Here is a 22,150-nt window from a genome sequence, read left to right as displayed (position 1 = left end):
CTGGTAAAGGAGGTCTCATAGTGTAAATGCTTACCCCGAGCTCTCAATAATCTCATAGTGCGCTGTCTTTGAGTTGTACGCCTTTTGGCGTCATCTGGTCCAACACCAATGGAGACTAGGCTCTAAGAAAAGCTGTCTCGGGTGTGGACCAATCAACTTCAAGGACAGTGCATATCATCATCAGAGTTGTTTCTTTTTGTTTGCATTTTGACAGCTTGTGTTGTGGTTATTGCAAACATGATGCCTTGTATAAAGGTGTCAGTTTTGTACCAGTTGAAAGGGTAAAAACCTACTACTACTGCTCTTTGTGTGTTTAGTGTTTGTTGTCCTTCTTCCGAACACCTCCGATTAGCTAACATACATTAGACACGTATGTGACATGTAAGTTGATACACTCCAACGTGTGTTTAGTATCTGCATGTGACCACTTCTCAGCGCACGGACACGTGGTGCATCCAGTCATGACCCTGGACTTGAACTGGGGCTGGGAGGTCAACAACGCGAGTGGCTGGGGTGGAAGGGAATTCCAGATTCGGAGGGGAGGGAAGGGGCAATCTCTATTTCACTCTCTCCCACTTTAGGTCGGCTCAGCCTTAAATGAGTACCTGGTGCTGTGCGTGAAACGTCAGCCATCGGGTTACCGCAATTGCACGGCGCTTTCGGATGCGCTTCTGCGGCCGTCTGGAACGCTCTCTTCCTTTCCGATATTGCGAAGCCGCTGGGAGCTACGGCACTTTTAAATCATCGTCATCATCATCATCATCTACATTGACAAACGCATTTCTTTCGAACTGATTTTTGTGTATTCTTAGGTTTTTTCGGTAAAGTCACGTAGAAGGTAAAAAATTACAATTAATAAAAGTAAAATAAAAATAAAATAAAAATCACGATGTTTCGGAAGCAACACAAACGGAAGCTTGTGTTGCCTCCGAAACGTCGTGATTTTTATTTTATTTTACTTTTATTAATTTACATTTTTTACCTTCTACGTGACTTTACCGAAAAAACCTAAGAATATGAATCCTTGCAGTCACGAACGCTTCAAATCTAGAATAGATTTTTGTGTGTTTAGTTCGTTTCCTTCTCGCCCGCACCTCCGATTCGCACGGTTGGCTACGTACGGTGCGAAAGAAGTCCAACACACATACATCAGCACTGGGGAGGCATGGTTCTAACCACACCACTCCCGTGCCGGCCTTCATAGGTGCTCGCTAGACAGCACTTGCCGCGTATGTAGGCTGCACTCGGGGGCTTTGTCTTTGTAACGGCCCTTGACCCAACAAATACGTATGGCTGTAGGGGAATCTTTGTCTTTATACCAAAGATGTGTTGACCATATCATATTGAGATGTTGACTACCTCACCTGGTGTGCAGGAGGTCGTGGGTTCGATCCCGACCCTGACGCCTGCTGCTGTATATTTGCAGTTTGCGTGTCTCTCTCTCTCTCATCATCACGGTGGCTAGGAGATGTTAACTACCTCGCCTGGTGTACAGGAGGTCGTGGGTTCGATCCCGACCCTGACGCCTGCTGTTCATTTGGAGTTTGCGTGTGTCTCTCTCTCTCTCATCATCACGGTGGCTAGGAGATGTTAACTACCTCGCCTGGTGTACAGGAGGTCGTGGGTTCGATCCCGACCCTGACGCTTGCTGCTGTATATTTGGAGTTTGCGCCAATGATGAACCCCCCCAGAAGTCGCAACCGGGTACCCGATACCTGTACCCTACCCGATACCCGGCTACCCGTACCCAGCCGGGTACGGGTACCCATTTGCGACCCTGGTGCGGCCGGGTACGGGTACGGGTAGGCCGTGAGTCACTGGTGAGTAACCGTTTGTCACTCATTTCCCAACGTCTTGTTTCTTCTCACAATTCAAGTTCCTAGAATCAACCCACCCGCGCCTGCAACATGTCTTCATCCCAGAGGTCGCAACCGGGTACCCGATACCCGTACCCTACCCGATACCCGGCCGGGTACGGGTAGCCAGGTATTGGGTAGGGTACGGGTACCCGTTTGAGACCCTGGTGCGGCCGGGTACGGGTAAGGAATCAAAACCCGTTTGCGACCTCTGAGCACCACTGCCAACACACCGAGTAACTTGTTTTTAAATGAATCATCATCATCATCAATATCACTTACGATATTTTTCTCCCCCTCGCAACGATGTGAATCATTACTCTGTGTTTTGTGTTGTTGTTATTATTACGACAGATTTCTGCATTAAGCAAGGAGCCATATCTAACAAGGATGGGCCCTTTGCCTAGAAACATCTGGGCAGTTCATGTGCATTGGTTTCAAGCAAAGCCTGGCGCTGCTGATGAGATGCTGAATTTCGATTTAAAGCTTTCGTGACTGCAGGGATTCATCTTCTTGGTTCTTTCGGTAAAGTCACGTAGAATGGAAATAATAAAATAATACAAATAAAACATAATAAAATAAAAAAAATAATTCTATTATTTTATTATGTTTTATTTTTATTATTTTATTATTTCCATTCTACGTGACTTTACCGAAAGAAACAAGAAAATATGCTGAATGTCAAAACCAGACATTGCCTATAAACATCTGGGCAGTTGGCCTGCATTGGTTTCAAGTAAAGCCCAATGTGGGAATCGCTTGTGTTGAACCCCGGTTGCAACCGGTTGCTCGCATTTCGTTGCAACCGATTGCTCGCATTAGGTTGCAACCGGTTGCTCGCATTTGGTCTCAACCCGTCGCTCGCATGTGGTTGCAACCAGTTGCTCTCATGTCACAACCGATTGCTCGCATTAGGTTGCAACCGGTTGCTTGCATTTGGTCTCAACCCGTCGCTCGCATGTGGTTGCAACCGGTCGCTCGCATGTGGTTGCAACCAGTTGCTCTCATGTCGCAACCGGTTGCTCGCATTTGGTCACAACCCGTCGCTCGCATGTGGTTGCAACCAGTTGCTCTCATGTCGCAACCGGTCGCTCGCATTTGGTTGCAACCGGTCGCTCGCATGTGGTTACAACCGGTCGCTCGCTGACGGTTCAACTTAATTCGCCGTCTTCCCGCCTGCCCCCCACCTGCCCCCCCCTCCCCCACCGCGTCTTCTTACTGCACCTCCGATTTCACCCCCCCCCCCGCCAGCCCCTCCCGCCCCCATTCAAGACGTTCCACATCGCGTCGCTTCGCCACGTCGGAGTTTGTGGTCCCCGTAGGGCTTGTGGCGAGCCGGCGGTTTTCTTTCCTCGGGTTCGAGCGCGTTTGAATTGCGACCGGCACGTTTCGTTGGCGTGGCGGATCCTGGCTTCTCGGCCCGGTGGTGTGGCCGGGGTTTGACGGCACATCCGCAAACGTATCGGCGGCGGCGGCCGTGTCGTAAAACCCTTAGAGGCGTGCAAGTCGAGAGGCACGCGGAGGCACAAGGGAGGTGATACATCGAGACCAATAAAGATGTACACGGAGATACGTAGAGACAGAGACCGATAAGAGACACGAAGAGGTGACAGAGAGGTACATATTTATAGAGATAAAGACACGGCCACAGTGGTGTGACTGTGGGCATGCAACTCACAATGTGGAGCGCACAGTAAACCCACGGAGACCCACAGAGATCCACAGAGAGCCACAGAGACCCACAGATACCCACAGAGACCCACATAGACCCACAGACACCCACAGAGACCCACAGAGACACACAGAGACCCACAGAGACCCACAGAGACCCACAGAGACTCACAGAGACCCACAGAGACGCACAGAGACGCACAGAGACACACAGAGAGCCACAAAGATACACAGAGACCCACAGAGACCCACAGAGACGCACAGAGACCAACATAGACACACAGAGATCCACAGAGACCCACAGAGACACAGAGACCCACAGAGACCCACAGAGACGCACAGAGACCCACAGAGACGCACAGAGACACACAGAGACACAGAGACGCACAGAGACGCACAGAGACCCACAGAGACACAGAGACGCACAGAGAGACACAGAGACCCACAGAGACCCACAGAGACGCATAGAGACCCACAGAGACACACAGAGACGCACAGAGACCCACAGAGACGCACAGAGACCCACAGAGACACAGAGACCCACAGAGACACACAGAGACACACAGAGACGCACAGAGACGCACAGAGATGCACAGAGACGCACAGAGACCCACAGAGACACACAGAGACACATAGACGCACAGAGACCCACAGAGACACAGAGACCCACAGAGACTCACAGAGACTCACAGAGGCGCACAGAGACCCACAGAGACGCACAGAGACGCACAGAGACCCACAGAGACCCACAGAGAGCCACAGAGACCCACAGAGACCCACAGAGAGCCACAGAGAGCCACAGAGACCCACAGAGACGCACAGAGACCCACAGAGACCCACAGAGAGCCACAGAGACCCACAGAGACCCACAGAGACGCACATAGACGCACAGAGACCCACAGAGACCCACAGAGACCAACAGAGACCCACAGAGACGCACAGAGACCCACAGAGACCCACAGAGACCCACAGAGACGCACAGAGAGCCACAGAGACTCACAGAGACCCACAGAGACCCACAGACTCACAGAAGAGACCCACAGAGACTCACAGAGACCCACAGAGACCCACAGAGACACACAGAGACCCACAGAGAGACACACAGAGACCCACAGAGACCCACAGAGACCCACAGAGAGACACACAGAGACCCACAGAGACCCACAGACTCACAGAAGAGACCCACAGAGACACACAGAAACCCACAGAGACGCACAGAGACCCACAGAGACACACAGAGACCCACAGAGACACACAGAGACGCACAGAGCGAAATAAGTTCAGCATAGCATGAAACGGGCCTTGCAGATTTTGACCAAAATTTCTTCAAGGGCCACACACGGTGGCGCGTTGCATGGTCGAGCGTGTTGAGTTTCGCTTTGTTCTACATTGGAAGGAGGAGGCATGATGTCGCCTGCGTGTCACTTGTACAGGTAGCAACAATGTTCCACACTGCCCACCAGGGATTATTTAGCTGTCTGTCTGTCTGTCGTGCATAAATAAATATAGAATACACACAGCTAATTTGATTGGTGGAGACCTACTGCCGGGTACGGAGAGGGGAGGGGCCTAAGGGAGGAGGGTCAGGGGAGGGGCCTAAGGAAGGGGGGAGTCATGAAAGGGGCCTGAGGGGAGGGGGGGTCAGCGGAGGGGCCTGAGGGGGGGGGGGGTCAGGGGAGGGCCCTGAGGGAGGGGGGGTCAGGGGAGGTGCCTAAGGATATGGGGGGGGGGGTGCTCAGGGAAGGGGCCTAACAGAAGGGGGGTCAGGGGAGGGGCCTGAGGATATGGGGGGGGTGATCAGGGGAGGGGCCTGAGGGGGGGGGGGGGTCAGGGGAGGGGCCTAAGGGAAAGGGGGTCAGGGGAGGGGCCTAAGGGGGCGATAATTCAGGGGGCTGTCTGCCTGGCTACCTAAAGTCAAGTGATCTTGTATACAGGTAGGAACAACAGGTTCCACACTGCCCACCAGGGATTATTTGTCTGTCTGTCGTGCACGAATGCGCTGTCCAACCAAGTTCCTACCTGGCCACTCCGAAGGAACGTGTTTTGTTGCGTCTCTCCCGACAGCGCATTTGTGCAAATTCGCGCGACTCGGGTGAAGCAGCTGGCTCAACCCACTTGGTGCCGCGGCGATTCCTCTCGGTGATTTCCGAAAAGTTTTTCGGTTTGGCCCTGTTTGTGTTGTTGTAGTACAGAGTTAGACTGATGGCCTTAATCTAAGTTGTCTTGTGGTTGTTGCTGTTGTTGTTTGACTTGCATCCCATTGGGATTTTTGCACACAGCGTTGGTGTGTACGGTGCTTTTTTCTGCAATATTTTGCTGTCTTTTCTTGGATTTTCTGTTTGCACTTAGTCACTTTAAGATGTTTTTTGTTCATGTTTTAGTTTTTTGTTTGTTGCGGTTGCACCCGATTCAAGAGCCGAATGGCTCACAGGGCTATACCTAATACATGAACTTTGAACTCTCCCGCAATTTTTAAAGTCGCCAAATCGATTTCATCCCGACGCGGATCTCTTGCGGTTTCCGTCCCCGCTCCGCCCCACGTGTCTTTAGCCGCCGCTGATCCACCACGGGACACGTGGTGCGCTCTGTGCGCTCTGTGCTCTATGCGTGGCGGGCAGAGAGTCGCCTCCACGCTGTGTCCGGCCACCACACTAGAGGCCACACCAGACGCAAGATGCCCTCCCACGTCTCTCCTGTGGCTGTTGGGGCGAGTGCTGTTAGCGGGCCCCTCCTGAAGGCTGGCTCGTTCACTCGGTTACATAACCGCTCGCACACCCAACCACTCACTCGCTCGCACATCCAACCACTCACTCGCTCACACACCCAAACACTCACTCGCTCACACACCCAACCACTCACTCGCTCACACACCCAACCACTCACTCGCTCACACACCCAACCACTCACTCGCTCACACACCCAACCACTCACTCGCTCACACACCCAACCACTCACTCGCTCACACACCCAACCACTCACTCGTTCACACACCCAACCACTCACTCGCTCACACACCCAACCACTCACTCGCTCACACACCCAACCACTCACTCGCTCACACACCCAAACACTCACTCGCTTACACACCCAAATACTCACCCACACACCCAAACACTCGCCCACCAAACCGCTCGCTCACTCGCTCAAACGTGCACCCACTCAGCCACTCGTTTATCTATCCACACAACCACCCATCCACTCACTCGCCCAAAACACTCACCCACCAAACCGCTCACTCACTCAAACGCGCACCAACTCGTCCACCCAAACATTCACTCGCCCAAGAACTCACCCAAACACTCACCCATTCACCAACCCAAATGCTCACCCCCATCTACTCACCCAGCCACAACTCACTCATTCACTCACGCACTCACCCTCTCGCCCATTGAGTCACCCACCCGCTCGCTCACTCACCCAACCACTCACTCATCGCCCCCCTAACCGCTGACACACTCACACACCCGCCCCCTCCCCCTACTGGAAGGGGGCAGGGTAAAACCGAGTGCCACGTGCTTCTCTCTCTGCCGCCAAAACTATATTTCACGCTGCGGTGCAGAATGTGAACATTCTGTGACGATGGTGACGACGACGACGACGATGATGATGATGGTGGTCGTGGTGTCGGTGAATGCGTGGGGAGCGGTTAGCGCTGCGCTACGAACCCGGCGACCCGAGTTCGATTCCCGCTCACGGCCACCAACACCCAGTGACGATTATCTGAACCGGTCCTGGGCCTCCCCTAGGTCGACTCAGCCTCAAATGAGTACTGGGTGCGGTGTGTCGTAAACATCACCACTGGGGAGACAAAGGCGGCCGGGCGTGGTGCTGGCACCCACCCCCTCGTATGCCGTGCCGGCCTTCATAGCTGCTGCTACTCGTTAATGGCACTTACCCCGACAGTCTGTTCAGGTTGTTGGGGCAAGTGCCGTTACTCAAATTGTTAATGTTGTGGATTTACTCTCCAACACCCCCTGGTGTGGTAACTGATTGACGCGTTTATTGCGCCTTTTGGCGTCATCTGGTCCAACACCAATGGAGACTAGGCTCTAAGAAAAGCTGTCTCGGGTGTGGACCAATCAACTTCAAGGACAGTGCATATCATTATCATCATCAGAGTTGTTTCTTTTTGTTTGCATTTTGACTGCTTGTGTTGTGGTTATTGCAAACATGATGCCTTGTATAAAGGTGTCAGTTTTTGTACCAGTTGAAAGGGTAAAAACTTATCACTATATTTTGCCACTGGTAAAGGAGATGTCTCATAGTGATTGACGCGTTGTTTACGTGACAAATCCCTTGCTGGCTGTGTCGGGTGGCGGAGGGAGGGTTACGACACATTCATATTGACGCGATCAAACCCAAAAACCTTTACGAGTGGTGATGGTGTTCACTGTGAATGCTGATGTGCTCATGGTATTGTGGTGGTGGAGATGGTGATGTTAGAGGTGGTGGTTGGTGATGGTAGAGGTGTAGGTGCAGATGATGATGATTTTTTGCGGTGATGATGGTGGTGTGATGATGATGGTGGTGTGTGTAGTTGGTGATGATGGTGGTGGTGTGTGATGATGGTGGTGTGTGTGTGTAGTTGGTGATGGTGGTGGTGTGTGATGATGATGGTGGTGGTGTGTGTGTGTGTGTAGTTGGTGATGATGGTGGTGTGTGATGATGGTGGTGGTGGTGTGTGTGTGTGTAGTTGGTGATGATGGTGGTGGTGTGTAATGGTGGTGGTGTGTGTGTGTAGTTGGTGATGATGGTGGTGTGTGTGTGTGTAGTTGGTGGTGGTGTGTGATGATGGTGGTGTGTGTGTGTAGTCGGTGATGATGGTGGTGTGTGATGATGGTGGTGGTGGTGTGTGTGTGTAGTTGGTGATGGTGGTGGTGTGTGATGATGGTGGTGGTGTGTGTGTGTGTAGTCAGTGATGATGGTGGTGTGTGATGATGGTGGTGGTGTGTGTGTGTGTAGTCGGTGATGATGGTGGTGTGTGATGATGGTGGTGTGTGTGTGTGTAGTTGGTGATGGTGGTGGTGGTGGAGGTCACGGTGTTTTTGTTGGCAATGGCAGTTGTGTCGGCGGTGGTGATGGCAGCGGTGGTGGTGGTGGTGATGGCAGCGGTGGTGGTGGTGGTGATGGCAGCGGTGGTGGTGGTGGTGGTGATGGCAGCGGTGGTGGTGGTGATGGCAGCGGTGGTGGTGGTGGTGATGGGAGTGAAATTAATCGTGATGGCAAGTGCTGATGGTGACATTGTTACTGCTGCTGCTTCTACTGCTGCTGTTACTGCTGTTACTGCTGCTGTTGCTGCTGCTGCTGTTACTGTTGCTGCTGTTACTGCTGCTGTGTCTACTGCTGCTACTTTTACTGCTGTTACTGCTGCTGTTACTTCTGCTGCTACTTTTGCTGCTGCTACTTCTACTTGCTGCTGTTACTGCTGCGGCGTCTACTGCTGCTACTTCTACTGCTGCTGTTACTGCTGCTGCTGCTTCTACTGCTGCTGTTACTGCTGCTGTGTCTACTGCTGCTACTTCTACTGCTGCTGCGTCTACTGCTGCTACTTCTGCTGCTGCTACTTCTGCTGCTGCTGTTACTGCTACTTTGACTGCTGCTACTTCTACTGCTGCTGTTACTGCTGCTACTTCTACTGTTGCTGCTTCTGCTGACGCAGCGCGGTATCACGCCAGCCCCGGTCTCCAGCAGCAGCAGCAGCAGTAGAAGTAGCAGCAGCAGTTGTGAACTTTCCGTGTGAAATTTCATGCCTCCGCTAGAAAGCCGACGCACGCACGGACTGACGCACGCCGGAGCGCCGCAGATCGCCGGGAAGCACCGGGGGAGTGAACCGCGACATCCCCCCCCCCCCTCTCGCTTGGCCACCCATTGCCAGCTCGTCCACTCAACGTCCGCCCAACGTCCGCCCAACGTCCGCGCAACGTCCGCGCGCTGCGCCGGCGTCACCGAGGCCGCCGCCCGCGTGAGATGCGCCGCGCCGTCCGGCAGCATCCCAACGAGTTCCCGTCGGATCGCCGCTTCTGATCGCTGATCGTCGGGCGAGCGAGCGGAGCGGACGAAGAGAGCGTGGAGAGCGAGGGGGCGAGGATTGGCAGCCACCCACCGCCACCACCACCACCCCCCCCCCCACCCCCGAGGCGAGCGCGGAGTCTGACTTCCACCCCCGTCTTCCTCCTCCTCCTCACTCCGGAGGTACGTACCTACGGCGGATCGATTGAGGGTTTATCGGCGGCACCACCACCACCGCCACCACCGCCGCCACGACCACCACCGCCACCACCACCACCAGCACCACCGCCACCGCCACCACCACCAGCACCACCAGCGCCACCACCACCGCCACCACCACCACCGCCGCCGCCGCCACCACCAGCACCACCACCACCAGCGCCGCCACCGCCACCGCCGCCACCGCCGGCATCATCGTCATCAGCACCAGCATCATCATCAGCAGCATCAACAGCAGCAGGAACATCATAAGCAGCATCAATAGCAGCAGCATCATCATAAGCAGCATCATCAACCGCGGCAGCACTGGCATCATCATCGGCAGCAACATCATCATCATCGGCAGCAACATCATCATCGGCAGTATCAGCAGCAGGACCATCAACAGCAGCAGCATCAGCATGAACATCATCAGCAGCAGCATCAACAGCATCAGCATCACCATCAGCAGCAGCATCAACAGCAGCAGTATCATCATAGGCAGCAGCATCAACAGCAGCAGCACTGGCATCATCATCGGCAGCAACATCATCATCAGCAGTATCACCAGCAGTATCATCATAAGCAGCAGCATCAACAGCAGCAGTATCATCATAAGCAGCATCATCAACCGCAGCAGCACTGGCATCATCATCGGCAGCAACATCATCATCGGCAGCAACATCATCATCAGCATGAAACCCACACAGCCGTCCGTGATGTTTTCTGGAATTTCGCAGGGTACCGCGACCACCACCACCGCTCGGCAGCACAGGGGCGGCTCTGTGCGTGCTGGGGAACGTAGATTAATGTTGGGTCCAGGTGGCTGTCCAGTGGTCAAGTTGGCATCTCGCCATCGGAAGAGTTGCAGGTTCAAATCCCAGCCACGGTAGCCAGATGTTAACTACCTGACACAGTATGCAGGAGGTCGTGGGTTCGATCCCGACCCTGGTGCCAGCTGTATATTTGGAGTTTGCGTGTCTCTCTCTCGTCATCACCACGGTGGCTAGGAGATGTTGACTAGCTCGCCTGGTATGCAGGAGGTCGTGGGTTCGATCCCGACCCTGACGCCTGCTGCTGTATATTTGGAGTTTGTGTGTTTCTCTCTCTCATCATCATAATCACGGTGGCGAGGAGATGTTGACTACCTCGCCCGGTATGCAGGAGGTCGTGGGTTCGATCCCGACCCTGGTGCCAGCTGTATATTTGGAGTTTGCGTGTCTCTCTCTCATCATCATCACGGTGGCTAGGAGATGTTGACTACCTCGCCTGGTATACAGGAGGTCGTGGGGTTGATCCCGACCCTGACGCCTGCTGCTGTATATTTGGAGTTTTTGTGTCTCTCTCATCATCACCATGGAGGCTAGAAGATGTTAACTACCTCGCACGGTATGCAGGAGGTCGTGGGTTCGATCCCGACCCTGGTGCCAGCTGTATATTTGGAGTTTGCGTGTCTCTCTCTCATCATCATCACGGTGGCTAGGAGATGTTGACTACCTCGCCTGGTATACAGGAGGTCGTGGGGTTGATCCCGACCCTGACGCCTGCTGCTGTATATTTGGAGTTTTTGTGTCTCTCTCTCTCATCATCACCATGGAGGCTAGAAGATGTTAACTACCTCGCACGGTATGCAGGAGGTCGTGGGTTCGATCCCGATCCTGACGCCTGCTGCTGTATATTTGGAGTTTGGGTGTCTCTCTCATCATCATCACCACGGTGGCTAGGAGATGTTAACTACCTCGCCTGGTATACAGGATGTCGTGGGTTCGATCCCGACCCTGACGCCTGCTGTATATTTGGAGTTTGTGTGTCTCTCTCATCATCACCACGGCGGCTAGGAGATGTTAACTACCTCGCCAGGTATACAGGAGGTCGTGGGTTCTATCCCGACCCTGACGCCAGCTGTATATTTGGAGTTTGCGTGTCTCTCTCTCTGTCATCATCACGGTGGCTTGGAGATGTTAACTCCCTCGCCCGGTATGCAGGAGGTCGTGGGTTCGATCCCAACTCTGGTGCCTGCTGTATATTTGGAGTTTGCGTGTCTCTCTCTCATCACCATCACGGTGGCTAGGAGATGTTAACTACCTCGCCTGGTATACAGGATGTCGTGGGTTCGATCCCGACCCTGACGCCTGCTGTATATTTGGAGTTTGTGTGTCTCTCATCATCACCACGGCGGCTAGGAGATGTTAACTACCTCGCCAGGTATACAGGAGGTCGTGGGTTCTATCCCGACCCTGACGCCAGCTGTATATTTGGAGTTTGCGTGTCTCTCTCTCTGTCATCATCACGGTGGCTTGGAGATGTTAACTCCCTCGCCCGGTATGCAGGAGGTCGTGGGTTCGATCCCAACTCTGGTGCCTGCTGTATATTTGGAGTTTGCGTGTCTCTCTCTCATCACCATCACGGTGGCTATGAAATGTTAACTACCTCGCCTGGTATACAGGAGGTCGTGGGTTTGATCCCGACCCTGGTGCCAGCTGTATATTTGGAGTTTGTGTGTCTCTCTCATCATCATCACGCTGGCTAGGAGATGTTAACTACCTCGCCTGGTATACAGGAGGTCGTGGGTTTGATGCCGACCCTGATGCCTGCTGTATATTTGGAGTTTGCGTGTCTCTCTCTCATCATCATCACCACGGTGGCTAGGAGATGTTAACTACCTCGCCTGGTGTACAGGAGGTCGTGGGTTCGATCGCGACCCTGTTGCCAGCTGTATATTTGGAGTTTGCGTGTCTCTCTCTCATCATCATCACCACGGTGGCTAAGAGATGTTAACTACCTCGCCTGGTGTACAGGAGGTCGTGGGTTCGATCGCGACCCTGTTGCCAGCTGTATATTTGGAGTTTGCGGTGTTTCCCTCTCTCTCTCCCAGTGGTCGCGTGGATTTTTCTCCGGGTCCTCCGATTTCTTCCCTCCGTATTTAGAATCAGCGTCACCACGGCGTGTTACAGAACGCTTGGCTGCCGCTATAAATTTCCACACGACGACGATGACGATGTCGCTTCGTTGAGGCACGATTCGCGATCGCCAGTTCGCTCTTGAAGAAGAGTTGCGTCGATCAATCGGGGGTGGACTAACCTGGTCAAATATAACGTTCAGTAGTTGAGTTAAGTGTATTAGGACACGATAATTGTTTTTTTACCCTTCTATCTGGCAACAAAACTGACACCTTTTTTACAAGGAGTCGTGTTTGCATAGACCACAATACCTGCAGTCATAATGCAAACAAAAAACACACAACTCTGATAATGATATGCACTGTCCTTGAAATTGATTGGTCCACACCCGAGACAGCTTTTCTTAGAGCCCAGTCTCACATGGTGTTGGACCAGATGACGCCAAAAGGCGCACAACTCAAAGACAATGCACCATCAGAGTATGAGAGCTCGGGGTGAAGCATTTACACCATTGGAACCTCATTTGCCAGTAAAAAATATGATAATTGTTTTTTTACCCTTCTATCTGGCAACAAAACTGACACCTTTTTTTACAAACGAGTCATGTTTGCATAGACCACAATACCTGCGGTCATAATGCAAACAAAAAACACACAACTCTGATAATGATATGCACTGACCTTGAAGTTGATTGGTCCACACCCGAGACAGCTTTTCTTAGAGCCTAGTCTCACATGGGTTGGACCAGATGACGCCAAAAGGCGCACGATATTGTGGTCTATGTAAACATGACTCCTTGTAAAAAAAAGTGTCAGTTTTGTTGCCAGATAGAAGGGTAAAAAAACAATTATCATATTTTTTACTAGCAAATGAGGTTCCAATGGTGTGTTAGGACAATAAAGCAGAGATGATAGGTCCTGTTGCAATTCTATACAAGTCTGCTGTATCAGACGGGTAGAGAACGTGGGAGACTCAGAATATCCCTTCCCACTTCTTCAGCAGACCTGGTTAAAATAAAACGTTTATTTTTAAATCCTTTATATTAAGTTCACTTGCTTGCTTACGACCGTGCAAATCTTTCGGTCGTTTTTTAACCCACTTTCCGTGATCCAATCGAGCTGACATTTTGCACACAGACTCGTTGTGCGAGACAATTTATGTTCGTGAAAATTTTTTTCCAAAATTTTACACTGTTTAGGGAAAACAAATTAAATATTTAATTACCAATTGTTTAATACTGGCAGACAATCATCTGACCCATAGGTGGCAGCCATCTCAAGCCAGAGGACGAGAGGACTCTAGCCGCCACGCATATAAAGGATTTATAGTGAAAAACTTTGTTTTTACGGGTTATACTTGTAGTTTCTAGTGCAGGCAGTCCTTGACTTGCGAACACGCGATGACTTGCGAGAACCAGCTTCCGTGAAACATTATCGTTTTGAATATCGACTTAAAACACGGCACTATTTTTGTTCAGCTGAGCGATCCCTCCGCGAGACGTAAAGAGTGAGTCTCATGCTGCGAGTGAGTGTCTATGTGTGTGTGTCTGCGGGTGTGTGTCTGTGTGTGTGTGTCTGTGTGTTTGTGTGTGTGTGTTTGTGTGTGTGTCTGTGTGTGTGTGTCTGTATGTGTGTGTCTGCGGGTGGCTAAAGCACAGCAAGTTGGTACAGTAGGGGGTACAGGTGGTGCATCAGCCAGTCATCTCGGTCATCTCGGTCAGTCGACCCGTGGCACCTGCTGGGTCTGCCCCGTGACCTCCTGCCAGCGGGCGTTCGACACTTCACGTGGCCTCAAGGTGCACATGGCCTGGCACAAGCGTCGTGGTGACGTCACCGCCACTTAGTGGAGAATGGCGGTTGTTGTTGTTGTTGTCTATGTGCGCGTGTGTCTGTTTATGTGTGTCTGCAAGTGAGTCTGCGTGTGTCTGCGAGTGAGTGTCTTTGTGCACGCTGTGCGGTGTGTGTGTGTGTTGTGTGTCCGTGAGCAGTGTAGTGCACCTGGCCTGGCACAGGTGCTGTGGTGACGTCACCGTCACTAAGTGGCACGTGGCGGGTGTTGGCGTTGGGCAGTGTAGCGGTTAGCGCGCTGCGCTAAGCACCGAGTTCAATTCCCGCTCACGTCCGCCAACACCACAGTGACGATTATTTGGACCGGTCCTGGGCCTCCCCTAGGTCGACTTAGCCTCAAATGAGTACCTGGTGCGGTGCGTAGTAACATCGCCACTGGGGAGACAAAGGCGGTCGGGCGTGGTGCTGGCCACCCACCCCCTCGTGTGCCGTGCCGGCCTTCATAGGTGCCACTCGCTAACAGCACTTGCCCCTACAGTCTGTTAAGGCTAGACGGGGGAACCTTTGTCTTTGGGCGTGTAAATACCACGGATTAATTATATTGTCTTCCGACTTACGAACAGTTTGACTTACGAATGGGTCCCGGGAACGAATTGTGTTCGTAAGTCGATGATTGACCGCCCCCTGAGTCAAGTAGCGACAGCAGCAGTAGCAGCAGCAGCAGTAGCAGCAGCAGTAGCAGCAGTAGCAGCAGCAGTAGCAGCAGTAGCAGCAGCAGCAACGTCATCATCAGCATTTGCCATCACAATTCATTTCACTCCCATCACCACCACCACCGCTGCAATCACCACCACCGACATAACTGCCATTGCCATCAACACCGCCACCATCATCATCATCAACACCGCCACCATCATTATCATCCTCACTGCCAATCATCAACATCATCATTTCCACCTCTACCATCACCTCCTGCAGATGTAGATGCCACTGGTTCTTCAAGTTCTACAGATGTAGATGCCACTGATTTTTCACGTTCTGTAGATGTAGATGCCACTGGTTCTTCACGTTCTGCAGATGTAGATGCCACTGGTTCTTCACGTTTTGCAGATGTAGATGCCCCTGGTTCGTCACGTTCTGCAGATGTAGGTGCCACTGGTTCTTCACGTTCTGCAGATGTAGATGCCACTGGTTCTTCACGTTCTGCAGATGTAGATGCCACTGGTTCTTTATGTTCTACAGATGTAGATGCCACTGGTTATTCACGTTCTGTAGATGTAGATGCCACTGGTTCTTCACGTTCTGCAGATGTAGACGCCACTGGTTCTTCATGTTCTGCAGTTGTAGATGCCACTGGTTCTTCACGTTCTGTAGATGTAGATGTCACTGGTTCTTCATGTTTTGTAGATGTCGATGCCACTGGTTATTCACGTTCTGTAGATGTAGATGTCACTGGTTCTTCACGTTCTGCAGATGTAGATTCCACTGGTTCTTCACGTTCTGCAGATGTAGATGTCACTGGTTCTTTATGTACTGCAGATGTAGATGCCACTGGTTCTTCACATTCTGCAGATGTAGATGCCACTGGTTCTTCACGTTCTGCAGATGTAGATTCCACTGGTTCCTCACGTTCTGCAGATGTAGATTCCACTGGTTCTTCACGTTCTGCAGATGTAGATGTCACTGGTTCCTCACGTTCTGTAGATGTAGATGCCACTGTTTGTTCACGTTATGCAGATGTAGTTGCCACTGGTTCTTCACGTTCTGCAGATGTAGATTCCACTGGTTCTTCACGTTCTGCAGATGTAGATGTCACTGGTTCTTTATGTACTGCAGATGTAGATGCCACTGGTTCTTCACATTCTGCAGATGTAGATGCCACTGGTTCTTCACGTTCTGCAGATGTAGATTCCACTGGTTCCTCACGTTCTGCAGATGTAGATGCCACTGGTTCTTCACGTTCTGCAGATGTAGATGTCACTGGTTCCTCACGTTCTGTAGATGTAGATGCCACTGTTTGTTCACGTTATGCAGATGTAGTTGCCACTGGTTCTTCACGTTCTGCAGATGTAGATGCCACTGGTTCTTCACGTTCTGCAGATGTAGATGCCACTGGTTCTTCGCGTTCTGCAGATGTAGATTCCACTGGTGCTTCACGTTCTGCAGATGTAGATGCCACTGGTTCTTCACGTTCTGTAGATGTAGATGCCACTGGTTCTTCACGTTCTGTAGATGTATATGTCACTGGTTCTTCACGTTCTGCAGATGTAGATGTCACTGGTTCTTCACGTTCTGGAGATGTATATGTCACTGGTTCTTCACGTTCTGCAGATGTAGATGCCACTGGTTCTTCACGTTCTGTAGATGTAGATGTCACTGGTTCCTCACGTTCTGCAGATGTAGATGCCACTGGTTCTTCACGTTCTGTAGATGTAGATGTCACTGGTTCCTCACGTTCTGCAGATGTAGATGCCACTGGTTCTTCACATTTTGCAGATGTAGATGCCACTGGTTCTTCACGTTCTGTAGATGTAGATGTCACTGGTTCCTCACGTTCTGCAGATGTAGATGCCACTGGTTCTTCACGTTCTGTAGATGTAGATGTCACTGGTTCCTCACGTTCTGCAGATGTAGATGCCACTGGTTCTTCACGTTCTGTAGATGTAGATGCCACTGGTTTTTCACGTTCTGCAGATGTAGATGCCACTGGTTCTTCACGTTCTGCAGATGTAGATGCCACTGGTTCTTCACGTTCTGTAGATGTAGATGCCACTGGTTCTTCACGTTCTGTAGATGTAGATGCCACTGGTTCTTCACATTCTGCAGATGTAGATGCCACTGGTTCTTCATGTTCTGCAGATGTAGATGCCACTGGTTCTTCACGTTCTGCAGATGTAGATGCCACTGGTTCTTCGTGTTCTACAGATGTAGATGCCACTGGTTCTTCATGTTCTGTAGATGTAGATGCCACTGGTTCTTTACGTTATGTAGATGTAGATGTCACTGGTTCTTCACGTTCTGTAGATGTAGATGTCACTGGTTCTTCACGTTCTGCAGATGTAGATGCCACTGGTTCTTCACGTTCTGTAGATGTAGATGTCACTGGTTCCTCACGTTCTGCAGATGTAGATGCCACTGGTTCTTCACGTTCTGTAGATGTAGATGTCACTGGTTCCTCACGTTCTGCAGATGTAGATGCCACTGGTTCTTCACATTTTGCAGATGTAGATGCCACTGGTTCTTCACGTTCTGTAGATGTAGATGTCACTGGTTCCTCACGTTCTGCAGATGTAGATGCCACTGGTTCTTCACGTTCTGTAGATGTAGATGTCACTGGTTCCTCACGTTCTGCAGATGTAGATGCCACTGGTTCTTCACGTTCTGTAGATGTAGATGCCACTGGTTCTTCACGTTCTGCAGATGTCGATGCCACTGGTTCTTCACGTTCTGCAGATGTAGATGCCACTGGTTCTTCACGTTCTGTAGATGTAGATGCCACTGGTTCTTCACGTTCTGTAGATGTAGATGCCACTGGTTCTTCACATTCTGCAGATGTAGATGCCACTGGTTCTTCATGTTCTGCAGATGTAGATGCCACTGGTTCTTCACGTTCTGCAGATGTAGATGCCACTGGTTCTTCATGTTCTACAGATGTAGATGCCACTGGTTCTTCATGTTCTGTAGATGTAGATGCCACTGGTTCTTTACGTTATGTAGATGTAGATGTCACTGGTTCTTCACGTTCTGTAGATGTAGATGTCACTGGTTCTTCACGTTCTGCAGATGTAGATGCCACTGGTTCTTCACGTTCTGTAGATGTAGATGTCACTGGTTCCTCACGTTCTGCAGATGTAGATGTCACTGGTTCCTCACGTTCTGCAGATGTAGATGCCACTGGTTCTTCACATTTTGCAGATGTAGTTGCCACCACTGCCATCTATTGTGCGGGGCGGTTGAACTTACAACTCTCAGTCCGAACAGACAACTGGACATACGCACCGGGTTTGTTCATATCTCTGAAAGTTCGTAAGTCGTATGTTCGTAAGTAGAGGAGTCCCTGGATGACAATGTTTTAATTTTTATTTACCAGGTGAGGCCCACTGAGCTCGACAGTAAAGCTCTTTTTCAGAAGTGACCTGGTCACAAATTCAAGCTCATAAAAGTGACTTCATCGTGTGGAAATGTAGAGCAGCCAAATACGTGTGATGTTGATTCTAAATGTATAGGGAAAAACCGGACGACCCGGAGAAAAATCTACGCAACCACGGGGAGAGAGAGAGACACGCAAACTCCAAATATACAGGAGTGAGGCTTGGTGATCGAACCCACGACCTCCTGTGCACCAGGCGAGGTAGTCAACATCTCCCCACCGCGGATTCCATATCCGCTCGCCCACCACGCGCTCGTTAATTAGTCGTCGCTCGTTAAGTGATGACGACGACGGTGACGTCACCCCGTCTAGCCGCGCTGCGGCGTTTGACGTCACCCCTCGAATGCGAGCGGCAAATGATCACGCAACTGCTGCCTGCAACCGGTCGCAGGCAACTCCTGCCTGCAACCGGTTGCAGGGGACGGCCGCGAGAGAGCGGCTCGGTTGCGTGGATTATCGTTTAGGCGCGGGACCCGCCTTGAGCAACCGGTTGCAGGCAACTGCTGCCTGCAACTGGTTGCAAGGGACGGCCTCGAGAGAGCGGCTCGGTTGCGTGGATTATCGTTTAGGCGCAGGACCTGCCTTGAGCAACCGGTTACAGGCAACTGCTGCCTGCAACCGGTTGCAGGGGATGGCCGCGAGAGAGCAACTCGGTTGCGTGGATTATCGTTTAGGCGCGGGACCCGCCTTGAGCAACCGGTTGCAGGCAACTGCTGCCTGCAACCGGTTGCAGGGGACGGCCTCGAGAGAGCGATTCGGATTGCGTGGCTTATCGTTTAGGCGCGGGACCCGCCTTGAGCAACCGGTTGAGGCAACTGCTGCTTGCAACTGGTTGCAGGGGACGGCGATTCGGATTGCACGCAACCGAATTGCGCGCAGGTGGCCGGGCTGATGTGGACGTGGCTTTGAGCTCTTTCTTTTTCCCCTCTCTCTAATTTTTTTCTTTTTTTACGATCAGTGGAAACAAGAAGATGCTCGGTGTAGTCGGCACTTTGCTTCGTTCATCATTTCGGTTTTTTTTTATCAATGCTTTGCTTCATGTAACCCCCCCCCCCATCTCCTTTTTTAAATGAAAGATTTAGCAAAATATTTCTCACTCTGCTCTCCTTACCCCTTCCCTCTCTCTACCCCCCTCTCTCTACCCCCTCTCTGCCCCCCCCTCTCTACCCCCCTCTCTCTACCCCCTCTCTGCCCCCCCCTCTCTACCCCCCTCTCTCTACCCCCCTCTCTCTACCCCCTCTCTGCCCCCCCCTCTCTACCCCCCTCTCTCTACCCCCTCTCTGCCCCCCCCCTCTCTACCCCCTCTCTCTCTCTCTCTACCCCCCCCCCTCTCTCTACCCCCTCTCTCTCTCTCTCTACCCCCCCCCCCTCTCTCTCTACCCCCCCCCCTCTCTACCCCCTCTCTGCCCCCTCTCTCTCTACCCCCCTCTCTCTCTACCCCCCTCTCTGCCCCCCCCTCTCTCTCTACCCCCTCTCTCTCTACCCCCCCCCCCCCTCTCTCTCTACCCCCCCCCCTCTCTCTACCCCCTCTCTGCCCCCCCCTCTCTACCCCCCCTCTCTCTACCCCCTCTCTCTCTACCCCCTCTCTGCCCCCCCCCTCTCTCTCTACCCCCTCTCTGCCCCCCCCCTCTCTCTACCCCCTGGTAGTTCCCTCTCTCTACCCCCTCTCTGCCCCCCCCCTCTCTCTCTACCCCCTCTCTGCCCCCCCCTCTCTCTCTACCCCCTCTCTCTCTACCCCCTCTCTGCCCCCCCCCCTCTCTCTACCCCCTCTCTCTCTACCCCTTTCTCTCTCTACCCCCTCTCTGCCCCCCCTCTCTACCCCCTCTCTTCCTACTTCATCTCTCTCTCTCTCTCCCTGTGTCTCTCTCTCTCCCTGTGTCTCTCTCTCTCCCTGTGTCTCTCTCCCTGTGTCTCTCTCTCTCCCTGTGTCTCTCTCTCTCCCTGTGTCTCTCTCTCTCCCTGTGTCTCTCTCTCTCCCTGTGTCTCTCTCCCTGTGTCTCTCTCTCTCCCTGTGTCTCTCTCTCTCCCTGTGTCTCTCTCCCTGTGTCTCTCTCTCTCCCTGTGTCTCTCTCCCTGTGTCTCTCTCTCTCCCTGTGTCTCTCTCTCTCCCTGTGTCTCTCTCCCTGTGTCTCTCTCTCTCCCTGTGTCTCTCTCCCTGTGTCTCTCTCTCTCCCTGTGTCTCTCTCTCTCCCTGTGTCTCTCTCCCTGTGTCTCTCTCTCTCCCTGTGTCTCTCTCTCTCCCTGTGTCTCTCTCTCTCTTTTTTTTACGATCAGTGGAAACAAGAAGATGCTCGGTGTATTCGGCACTTTGTTTCGTTCATCATTTCGTAAAATGTTTTTTTTTCGCCCTGTCTCTCTCTCGCCCTGTGTCTCTCGCCCTGTGTCTCTCTCTCGCCCTGTGTCTCTCTCCCTGTCTCTCTCCCTGCCTCTCTCTCCCTGTCTCTCTCTCTACCCCCTCTCTTCCTACTCCATGTCGCTCTCTCTCGCTCTCTCACTCGCCCTGTCGCTCTCTCCCTGTGTCTCTCTCTCCCTGCCTCTCTCTCTCCCTGTGTCTCTCTCCCTGTCTCTCTCTCCCTGTCTCTTTCTCGCCCTGTCTGTCTGTCTCTCTCTCCCGCACATGTGCTTTGGATGAGTGTCGGATTTACAGCACATTGTGATTTTCGCTTGTCGTTTTTTTTTAGTCTTTCAAACTGCGATGTCGAATCTTGTTTAGAATTTGACGGACCACATCCCACTCCCCGCGCCCACCTTAAAACACCTCCCCGATGGCAGCAGCGATGCCACCTACGGCTTCCTAGCTGGTCCCAAAACAAAACCGAAAATGCCATATATCCGGGGATGTGGGGATGTGGGGGGGGGGGGAGCCCCCCCAGGTTTTTTTTCTGATTATGAAATAAATTTTAAAAAATCCCCTTAAAATGAATCTCAAAATGTGGAGCCGGGAGGCTCCTGTCGACCCCCCGGATGAGGCTCGTCCCGTGGACCGTCCTGGCCGGATGGTAGTCGTCCCCTAAGCTCCTGGGGTCACGGAGCCTCTCGGGACGAGGGGAGTTCAACCCGTGGCCCTGGGAAAGCCAGTTATGGGGGGGGGGGGCTGGTGGGGGGGGTTGGTGGGGGGGGGGCTGGTGGGGGTGGGGGGGGCTGGTGGGGTGGGGAGGTGGTGGTGGGGGGGCTGGTGGGGGGGGCTGGTGGGGGGGTGTGGTGGGGGGGGTGTGGTGGTGGGGGACTGGTGGGGGGGGGGCTGGTGGGGGGGAGGTGGTGGTGGTGGGGGACTGGTGGGGTGGGGCTGGTGGTGGGGGCTGGTGGGGGGGGGTGGTGGTGGGGGGCTGGTGGGGGGGGCTGGTGGGGGGGGGGCTGGTGGGGGGGAGGTGGTAGTGGGGGGCTGGTGGGGGGGGGTGTGGTGGGGGGGGTTGGTGGTGGGGGACTGGTGGGGGGGGGCTGGTGGGGGGGAGGTGGTGGTGGTGGGGGACTGGTGGGGTGGGGCTGGTGGTGGGGGCTGGTGGTGGGGGGCTGGTGGGGGGGGCTGGTGGGGGGGGGGCTGGTGGGGGGGTAGCGGAGACTTTGTGTGACGACCAGGCT

The 22,150-nt window shown here is 52.8% G+C and overlaps 1 protein-coding gene across 5 annotated transcripts in view; it reads left to right on the top strand.

Moving 5' to 3' along the window:
• The window catches only part of LOC133357314 (muscleblind-like protein 2), a 96,475-nt gene that overhangs the window by 13,380 nt on the left and 60,945 nt on the right, over window positions 1–22,150 (top strand). For 3 of the 5 annotated variants that reach the window (XM_061575199.1, XM_061575196.1, XM_061575195.1), the window contains exon 2: window positions 9,287–9,719. The gene's annotated coding sequence lies outside the window, so the exon portion shown is untranslated. The remainder of the gene's footprint in view (window positions 1–9,286; window positions 9,720–22,150) is intronic. The other 2 variants (XM_061575198.1, XM_061575197.1) reach the window with 2 other exon arrangements.

The sequence above is a fragment of the Lethenteron reissneri genome, chromosome 57, assembly GCF_015708825.2.
Source record: "Lethenteron reissneri isolate LAM-NWPU_2019-01 chromosome 57, ASM1570882v1, whole genome shotgun sequence".
In the NCBI taxonomy this organism is placed as follows: Eukaryota; Metazoa; Chordata; class Hyperoartia; order Petromyzontiformes; family Petromyzontidae; genus Lethenteron; species Lethenteron reissneri.
This window is presented reverse-complemented; position numbering and strand designations above follow the sequence as displayed.